Below are 10837 nucleotides of genomic sequence, written 5' to 3'. Positions count from 1 at the left end.
ATAACCCACATGCATTATCTTATATTTATTGTAATTAAAACAAATCTGCCATTTATTTGACCAAGTCAATGAATGATCTAAATCCTTTTGTAAACCAGCAGCATCCTCTTCACAGCCAGCAACACCCAAAACCTTAATATTATCAGCAAATTTAAGTAATTTATTGACCATTCCTTCATTTATGTCATTGATGTAAATCAAAAAGAAAAAAAAAGGTCCTAAAACTGAGCACTGAGATACCCCAACACTTGGTTCAAGGTTATTTTAATTCAACATAATTGTGTAGTCATACTAAACTTGCACATAATAAACATCAAGATATATATATATTTTGTAAATCGAACTTCTTCCAAATCAGAAGTATTGTAAACTGCTGGATATAGCAGTTGTTTTTTTCCCTTTCTGTAAAAAGCCAGTAGTGATAATTATACTTAACTCAGCTTTTTCACAAAATCTTTGAGAATTGCATCTGTCCCCAACTGAACAAATTTCTTCACCACTACCAATGAAAACACAGATGCACCACGTTTCTTGCTTGGCGTGATGTAGATCAAATAGAAATTTTTATTTCATTCAGTGAAAGCAATTACACGCTCATGAAAGTTTAAGCTTCAAAATAAACCAAACATTCTTTTCTAAAATCAATTAAACCCAGAACACATTCTGTTTCACTCTCAGTGCTACCTAAACTAGTTACTGTAGTCTTTAATAAACACAAAAGATTACAATATTCAAACAAATTATTCATTTGCCTGGATGCTTGTCTTCTCTCTTTATATTTGAATTAAAGTATTTCATACAATACTTAGGTGATATGTAATACACATACTGCCATATCCATATATTACAAAAAATACACTTACAGTATATTACTGGCCAGTAATGGCATGCAGTAGTCAATAGTGAACAACATTTGCTGTCATGGGTAACTCCTAAATACCTATAGTCACCTCCTGCTACTGTGCAGCTTTCTCGGAGCCAGAAAACCCCAACTAATTTTGTAACTTGGGCCTGGCATAGCTACAGGTTCGAACCCCTGTCACCAAATATGCTTACCCTTTCAGCTATGGAGGCATTATAATGTAATGATCAATCCTACTATTCATTGGTAAAACAGTTGCCCAAAAGTTGGCAGTGAATAGTATTAACTAGCTGCCTTCCCTTTGCTTTGCACAAAATTAAAACCAAACCAAACATTTTGGACTATACAAAAATAATACAATATTATGTGAAATTCAGTGCAAAGGGACCATTTTTACAGGAATCCATGCAACCTGGATCACAATTTGTGCTTCATCTATAGTGTACACACACAGAGATGTAGGGCAAACATAATGAGTAACAGAAAAACATTGCCTGTCATACTTCACTAACAACTTCAGTAGTCAGGCTGTCTGTCAGAATATATTTCCAACAGAAACATATCATAAAACTCACTCAGACCAAATCTAACAGAACTTTCCACCATGATTTGTCACATCACTGTCCTAGTCATTTTTTGTGTTGTATTAGAGTGCAATTCTCATATTGCATATCAGGAAGACTGGTACAGACCTAAAGTCATGATCTTGCTTATTCATGCAACACAAGGTTGCACCTAAAACATGCAAGATCTCTTTGGTAGTCTCTAAGTAAATACTTGTCAGTATTCATTGTAAATTGCACCTCAGTGCTCAGAGTAAGAACTGCGAAATCCTTTCATGTTCTTGGATTATCAAATTATCTAGAGATTAATGACATTCACAGCAATTATCAGCATTCTTAGGGTTCATCTAATAATTATCGGATCCCACAGCTGCTGATTCCATACACCACACCAAACGTTGTTACTTAGTAGCTAATGTGAAATATCTAGTATTTTTTAATACTGTAAAGCTGATTCTAAAGTAAAGGTCACAACTCCCTTTCAGCATTCAGATTTTGTATCCAATACAACTGCTGATTGATTTTATTCTCAACCGTAATGATTTTGAGCTTGTATTTGACAGTGGCCAATCACCTGAAGAAATTAAGTGTTCTCCTGTTGGATCTCTTTTCCTGACTTGTCACAAAGAGCAATATAGGTGTCTATACATCTTCCTCTTTATCAGCTACATAGAAATTGTGTGACACAATGCTTATCTTGTCCCCTGACTCACCAACCACCTCAACTTCTAATTCTTGTTCTAAATAGTATGGGTTAGTGTGGCCTAGTTGGTAGCATGTTGGACTGTGGATCTGAGGGTCTACTGTTTATGTCTCTTTGCCACAAATAAGCACTTTGGGGTTATAAGTACATTATAAGAGAGATAGTCAAAACCACAGGGCTGGCCCCCCGATTGAAAAGAGCCCTAAATCCCAATTAGATGGGGCCCTGTTTAGTTCAATTCACTTGTCATTAACTTTCTCAACATGGGCTTGGTCAATTTGACTGACCACGTGACCTCTTTGTACTTGTTTAAAGTCTTTGTAGTTTTGATACTACTAACTTAGTATGTATATCTTTACAAAACTTGGCAGACTTTCAGTAAACATTATAAGTATTTCACATACAAAAAATATTATTTGTTAGTGAAATATTTTAAGTAAACCAAAAAAAAGATTTATCCCTGAATATATTGAATATTTGTTTTACTAGTGCGCATGTAAAGAGATTTTCATAATAAGATTAAAAAACTTTTCTTCATCTCAAAAATCTCAAATTTCATTTGCATAATCTCCAAAACTTCCTAGATACATTTCAAATGTTTGTTTTCAGTGAAACTATGTATTTTATGTTATTTTCTCTACCCTAACTCTCTACAAGGTCAGTCAAATTCACTGACCTCGTAACCAAAAAAATCTAAATTATCATTTTTTTCATTCTAGAATGACTTCAAATCGTAACATGAAACTCATAACACTATATATCTATTTATACTTACATTTTATTGTTTTATTGCCCTTTGAACCATGTTTAACTACTATTCCTGCCATTATAAGTTGAAAATCACTTGGGGAACATGCAGCTCATGTTACACTATTGAATTACATTACCCATGAGCTACTCATGTGTATGCCTTGTGGAATATTTTGATTATATTATTATTATTTATTTTACATAATCTAACCCTAAGTAACCTAAAGAGATCCCTATTTGTACATTTTAGTTACTTTTATAATAATAAATAAAGAATAAACATGAAACACAAGAAATAAAGTACTTACCCATTACCCAGGTCTTTTTTTGTTTTTTGCTGTCAACTGTCAATGACACTTAACCCTTCTTTTTATATACTTATGATACTAATGTACTAAATAATTTTATTCAATTAAATAATGCACCAAAGAACATAGAATAATAACATGCAAAAAGCAGACAATTTTCTCTAACTATTACAATTCTTCTGGCTTTCTAACTATGCAACAAGAACTGTTACAAATTCATCCAAGCTAGTCATTCTTTCCTGTGGGAATGAAGCTTGTACCAACTAAAAAATTGACAATTCTCTGTTCAGAAAATGTTACATAATACACCATTTGATAGATGAAAACCTTGACTTTCTATTGGTTATACAAAATATAGTATTAAGCGTAAGAGAGAAATATTAACAAATCCTGAGAGAGAGGATATAAATGGTGGGTGTGGCAAGAGGGGTCTGATTTTATATTTGATGGCTCAGTAACCAAACAAGATTGAAGGCTATAAAAATTACAGTCTGTCTGAGCAATGATGATTTTATAGTGAGTAATTTATGTAAAATTCCATACTTATTGGAGGGGTGGTGAATAAAAGAGAAGAGGGGATGTCTAGTGAAAATATGTCACATTTCTCACACTAGGGGAAATTCAGGATTTTTTTAAATATTGGCTTAAAAAATTAATAGACTAAGTAGATTATTTTTACATATAATCCTATAATTTTATTAACTAAATTGTGCCAGTATAGTAAATAATCCACTCTCGTGCATGTATATATGTAATTTCATATACATTGTACAAGGAGGGCCACCTGTACTCAATGAATGGCCCTGCAAATCCATCTTTCATCTGTCCTTTCCAGAATAAATAGCTTATGTAACTTTTCACACACACATATCAAAACCAATCCAGCCAGTAAACAAAAGATTCATGAATTTGTAAAAATGAGCTAATAACCAGTCCAGTCAGAACTGAATTGTTTATAACTAAAGCCATACCCAGTCTTCAGTCTCTAATTTTTATTATTTTATTGTTTTGTAATTGCATCTTATCTGGTATACAAATACTTTACTCATCTGCTGAACACAAACTAATGTGTGTCAGCTAATGCATATCTCAGCCATTTCTCCAGACACTGTAGTGTAACTGCACTTGGAGCATGAGATGAATTTCTGGGTATAACAATAACCTTTAACAAGTACTACATTTACAAGGAATTCCTTTGTTCTGCAGTACCAGAGGTGCCATCAACATATAACTGGCATCTATCTATATACTACTAAAACTCTGAGACTGTTTGTGTGTTTGCTTGTCTGTAATTAAATACAGCAAAATTGGTGCACACTACCATATTTGTAATAAAATGAGAATAAAAACAGAATAAAACAAGTTTCATTAAAATCGGGCCACAGGTTACTAAGTTAGCCCCGTTTTTTGGGTGACACTTATGAAAATTTCTAGTTGAATTTAGGTACACTAGGTGGCGAGACATATTGATTTATCTATCTATCTATCTGTTTTCCACTTCATGAATCAATATCTTCTATACAACAATATATGATGAGATGAAAATGTGTTATAATGGTGCGCAGAAAGAACAACAATAAAATGAACCTACAATATTATTGACTATTTGTAAATAGTAACTCTGGAGCCGAGGTAATAAAATAAAAATCAAGTCAAGAACAACAACAAAATTTTATAAATGAAAACCTCTCGCCAAGCATTGGCTATTATATTATTTCCCTGTCAATGTTCCCATCTTCACTGAAAGGCGTAAGATGACAAAAACAAGATCTTGATGAATCTATCTATATATATACTACTAAAACTCTGAGATTGTTTGTTTGCTTACTTTCTCAGTCAAAAAATCATTCACACTACCGTTCGTGCTCTTTACGAAACATCTTACTTCACTTTTTTGAAAAATGAAATGGTCTTTCCTTTTACTCCCGATTAACAATCAAATATATTTTCTTGAATTATGAATAACACGTATGGATTGAAATATTTAATTATCTCAAAATAAACCTTCATTTCGATGCAATATTGAAATTAGCTTGAATTCTTCATGACCTCTGAATAGTGGTTGACCCAACAGGTCACGGTGGTCTAGTATACTATAAAACACACTTCTGAATCTGTCAAAACACTCCACCAATTCTGCTATGACTAGTATACAAGAGAAAAGGAATGGACAGTCTTACCAAGGGTAATCTAACACAAGAACCTCAAGTAAAGCACATTTCAATAACTGAAACACCTGGTCACAATCTTCAGTTCATCCAAACTGTTAAATAGCATTTTTCAGGTTCATTACCTCTTTTGACAAGTCAGCCAAAAAATGCTAGTAATGCACTGCAAAGCTTAAAAAGGTGGGGCTAATCCTTAGCTATAAACTTCACAGAAATAGGGTACTGAGCCACCAAGCACATTTCAGTGCATCCAGACCATCACTTTTCTTTTGCAAACGAAAAGCATTGATGCATTTTATTACTTCAAAGGTTCTACTCACTTCTCCAGAACTGATAGCTGTTACTTCACATGCCTGATGAAGAAAGTTCTGCACATGTGCAAAGCCTGGAATGAAACCCCAGTCCTACATGGATAGAGTATACTGCAGCAGTCGAAAATGCAATCAACATTAAAATATAGGCCTCCATCAATAAGAGGTCAACACTTCCTCCATCCATAGTAGTCTACATGAGCACACTGTATAAGCTCATTCTTTCCTTGGCATTGTTGACTTGACATGTTTATTGTAGTGATCATTTTCTTGATTTCAAGAATGATGCAAATTTTTGAGTTTCAGCTAGAGCTTCTGATATAATTTTGATATAATTTATTATATTTTCTTATACTAACTTGATTTCTTTTTTTTTAATTAAATTATGAAATTTTTGGGCATGTGTTCTCAAGTCTGTGATATTGTTTCTTTGATAGGACTATTCCTCATTGTTATTTACCTAGTTTTCAGGTTTCAATACTTACAATTTTTGTCAATAAAAAATTACAAAACCTATGACCCACCAGCAAACCAGACCATAAAAATCCACAAATTCAGTTTTTTAGAAGTTATTACATACAATTACTTGTATATCTACATTTCTGAAACCTCTCTAGGTCCAGACTCTACTTCATAGGAGTTGTCTTATTTTCTTCCAATGGTGACTGTAATTATTCAGATGGTGAGAAATGTTACCACCATTGTACATCATGTGGTTGGTTTATCTCAAGTCCAGAACTCATGGCCTCCTGCTTCTTCACCTACTGATAAGCTTGCTTTTCTTTGGACATTTTTGATAAACTCTCCCCTCAACCTGCCTTTGCTTCTAATTCTTCTCTCTCTCTTTAGGACTACTTAACACCCACCTTTGTCTTTGCTACTCTGATAATTCAGGTAAATAACATTTGTTTTTTTTACTCCAGTGAGCTTTTTGCATTTACCTCAGCTCATAAGACATTTTCCCCCTCTTCCTCCCTCACCTTTTTGTTACATATTGCAAATTCTTCCAGTCTATGCCTTGTGTTGATTCTCAGTTTCTACACATCTTTCTTGAACTTAAAGATTCCTCCTCTGTGGCTTCATACTTTAACTCTTTTTTTACTCTCTGTCTTCTATTCTTTGTCTTTTGTTTTACTCTACTTATTCGTTTTTTCTGAGGATCTGGATCACTACTACCCCAAAAGCAAGGTCCCACAGGGTTTATCTTAGATGCCTTTATGATCATTCACGGTTCACATCTGTCTGTTTTTCACTAAGTTCTGAGGGTATTCACATAAAGACTGCACTTGTTGAATTTGCATTTTCACAATTATCTAGGCATTTGGCAACTTCTAGTCCCATCATGGAAGGCATCATTTGCTGTGATCTCCATTCTCCATTGGAAATTTGCTCATTTGGTTTGGCTAATCAGTATTAATCAGTATTAGGTTCCTTTCAGTATCTCATTTATTTGATTCTTTATCATCACATTTGCTGGGTGAACTGATCCTTCTCTACCTTATTAACATATGTTTTCAAGGCTATTATGCTTCTTTTCCTGCATGAGGTTCTGTCATTTTTGGAACCTTTCGCTTCTGTTGTGTCCACTGCAGTGGATTCTAGCATATCAAGATAAAATACTGTTATCCACTGTCTTCTCTTGTCTCTCTATCTCCATATCTTTCCCTCTTGTTTTCATGTTTGCTCAAATGTTTCCATATGACTCTGAGCATTGATATTCTTCCACCCCACTCGGACTTCCACATATTCACAGATAACTTTCTGGCTGGGTGGGGTGGAGTTCTGGATAACTTCACCATTTAAGTGTTCAGTCTCCTGCAGAACAGTATTTCCATATCAATATCCTTGAGATGTGGACAGTTCAACGGACCTACTACCATCTTTTGTTACAAATATCTGGACATCCTGGTTTGATCTATTTCACTGTCATTTCTTACATAGACTCACCGAGAGGTATTTACTCTTGGGACCTTTGCTTCTTGTTCTCTAGCTCCACTTTGAGGCTCATGACAATAACATCTGGTTGTTGGCCTTCCATGTTCTGGAAGCTTTAAATCTGGTGGCAGGTCAGTTTTCATGCCCATACCAAATCCTTCAAGTAAGTGATCTTTACATCTACTGATGTCTCTGTAAACTTGTTCCCACTTTTATTGGTGCATTAGTTACTCCCTTCTACACCAAGCTTCCAATTTTTTGGGTGCCAGTCCCAAATTCCCTCCCCCCCCCCCCCGACGTCTGGATTGGCCTTCTCTTTTTTGTGTGCCTATTCTTTTAAACACTTAACAAGGGTGTTGTGTTTAATTCACACACTTATTGTCAGGTTCCTTTCTTTACTCCTCTTTGATCAGCTCAATCATGATTTCCACTTTCACCTCTTCGTGATGTTGGGCCTTTCTCTTTTCCATTTCAGATGTCCCTTTTTACATTAGTCTTGGATATCCATCTTTCATCTCAATGTCCCACATTTTCATGTGTGGCTTTTGTCCAATCCCTTGTAAGATGGGCAGGTATTTTCTTAGACACAGTTGTCTTCTTGCTTACCCTGGTGGCCATCCACCGTTGCAATTAATCTGTGCAGATGAATAATTTATTTATGTTAGTCCATTTGTCATTACCTTCCTTCAGGTTGACCAACTTTCCTTATTTCACTTCTTTTTTTTCCTTGGCTTTTGAAAACAGTCTTTTAAGTTTCTTTGACTGCCACTTACAATGTGGCTTTGTTAGGACTTTTTATTTTTTATTCTAGCGATTTTCCTTTTCTCTGATTCTTATGGACATTTTCCAAGCATTTCTTATTTAATAATCCTCCTCTTCCAGTTCCTCTTTTGGACTGGAACCACTATTTCATTCTCAAGACTATTACATATTTTCTATATGAACTTTGGGTCACATTTTACATGCCATATTTTTCTTACAATGTATTTTTTCTCTTTTTTGCTTGTAGGAAATATCACTCGGATATATTTGCATTGGATGCCTTCTGCTTTTTCCCCCTTTGGGATTATTGATTTTTTACCAAACTGCTCCTACCTTCCCAAGACTTAGGCTGCACACCAATCACCCTACCTAGGATTATTTTCTATATGTTCATTAAGACCCTGATCATCTCCTTTGGCTTGTTAGAGCAGTTTATAGTTATATCATTGCACTCTTTCCTCTCAAGAGATTCAACACAGTTATAATTAATTTCCTTCTCCCTTGACCATTTTGGTTGCACAGTTCTTCTGGCTTTTCTATTACTGAATAACAAGGGAATTCTTTAATTTTTTCTTGTCACATCCCATAAAGTTAATCATTTCATGGGTCCTCTCTATATTTGGTAAACAACATCATGAGGATGTGATATTGCAGGACCCTTACACCGATGTGTCACCCCAGTGCCATTTCTTTCATCTTCGAGTTTTGTCTCACTTCAGTCACCATTCTTGAATTTTTTGATAACTCTATAAAGAACCGAGTCATTGGTTATTTCCACAAAAACACCTTGACGTATCAAATATATGTATATATATATATATATATATATATATACATATACTGGAGATAACTGAACCCATCACACAGCTAATGTTGCCTCACAAGGAACACTTTTCTCTCTCTCCTGAAATTTGCATTGATTGTGGGATATCAGTGTAATCTCACCAATCTAAGTTTGAAGTAACCTCAGAAGGAGACTTCTTATTATAGCAGTTTTCACAAAAATAAATCCTTGGTTGGTTTACGACTTTGTCTGTAGTATTTACAGGTGAAACTTTAATTAATTAGCAGCTACATTAAAATTACAATAATAAAGAGGGAATGATAGAATAAGTCAAACTTAACCACTGAAACACATTAGGTACAGTGGTTGAAAAAGCAAGAATGAAGTTAATTTTAAGTACACAGTGATGTGTCAAGAATTCACTGTTATTATTAATACAGTTTTCTGTACCATCTTTTGAATTTATTGGCCTGTATGGTCTAACATTAGCAGATTGAGGGAAAGAGGTGTTGGAGATTGAACAGCTTTACTCCATAAGAGACGGAGGAGAGTCTGTCAGTGTCAAACTGTTTTAAGAGAACTCAGCAATTTTGTTTGCCCATCCACCACTCTTAGCTTCACACATCATGAATAAATTACATTGTTAATTTGAGAAAAGAGTCTTCTTACTTGTTTCCTTCATCCAAGAAAATCCTCTTTGACCAAGGTATGCATACACATTTGTTAGCCTGACCCCTTGAAACAATCCAAACCCAATACAAAAGCAAGTTTTTACAAATAGTTTGGAGGTTAGACCCTTTAACTGCCACAGATAGTGTATACTACTAGCCACCAATGATCTTGAATGAATAAAAATGAATTCATAAAAATTACCATATCCGAAACATTTCAAAAACATGCCATGATTAACATCGTCTCAATTCGTGCATTATATAATACAAAATTACCATGTCATTTTTTAGTCAATTGATTATTTATAATACACAAACCACTATATAACACAGTTATTTGAATTACTATATCACCTGTAAGTTGTAACCGTTGACCTAAAACTAAAAGCCAGTTTTCATACACATACTAATAAAAGTAATATCATTACACTAAATAAGTAAATTGTAATTTGTAGTAGTACTAGCAGTAGGCCTAATGTAATGACGTTATGCGCTAGATCAGTTGTGCAATAAATCGTCTAAAGCATTCAAACTAATGTAAATAGAAAACTTTCATCTTACTCTAATTCCTTACATAAAAATCAGTGGTGTCTTCCTTTTATTAATTTACGTACATGTATTCAAAAATAACAACATTCTGTCACGTCTTTACCTTGGCCTGAACTTGTAGTGACGTTGTGAAATACGAAACTGGCGTTCAGAATGGCCTCGCGTTACAAAACTCACGAGTTCTTGTAAACGGAATATTAACTGGTAAAGCAGTTACTTCGGTGAAATAAACACAGAAGGTTTTCGTAATCAACACCAAACAAATAAAAGAAAACCCTCAGTAATTTATACGACTAAAGCCCTGCACAATCCCAAGGTACCTCGAAACCAAGTAAGAAGTTTACAACTTTACACTATTAATATTACAGTGTATTGCATAAAACTTGGTTTATTCTTGCTGTACCCAAAAAATATGTTAAAATGCACAAATTCTAAAAATGTGACAGTTCATCAGACTTACGTAATCATTAT

The 10837-nt window shown here is 34.3% G+C and overlaps 1 long non-coding RNA gene across 1 annotated transcript in view; it reads right to left on the bottom strand.

Annotated features, from left to right (window-relative positions):
• Nucleotides 1-10476, bottom strand: part of LOC111086744 — a 22968-nt gene extending 12492 nt beyond the window's left edge. Inside the window, exon 1 of the long non-coding RNA XR_002611472.1 lies at nt 10392-10476. This is a non-coding gene — a long non-coding RNA (uncharacterized LOC111086744). The remainder of the gene's footprint in view (nt 1-10391) is intronic.
• Nucleotides 10477-10837: the final 361 nt, after the last annotated feature.

This window comes from Limulus polyphemus, unplaced genomic scaffold, assembly GCF_000517525.1.
Source record: "Limulus polyphemus unplaced genomic scaffold, Limulus_polyphemus-2.1.2 Scaffold1383, whole genome shotgun sequence".
Classification (NCBI taxonomy): Eukaryota; Metazoa; Arthropoda; class Merostomata; order Xiphosura; family Limulidae; genus Limulus; species Limulus polyphemus.
This window is presented reverse-complemented; position numbering and strand designations above follow the sequence as displayed.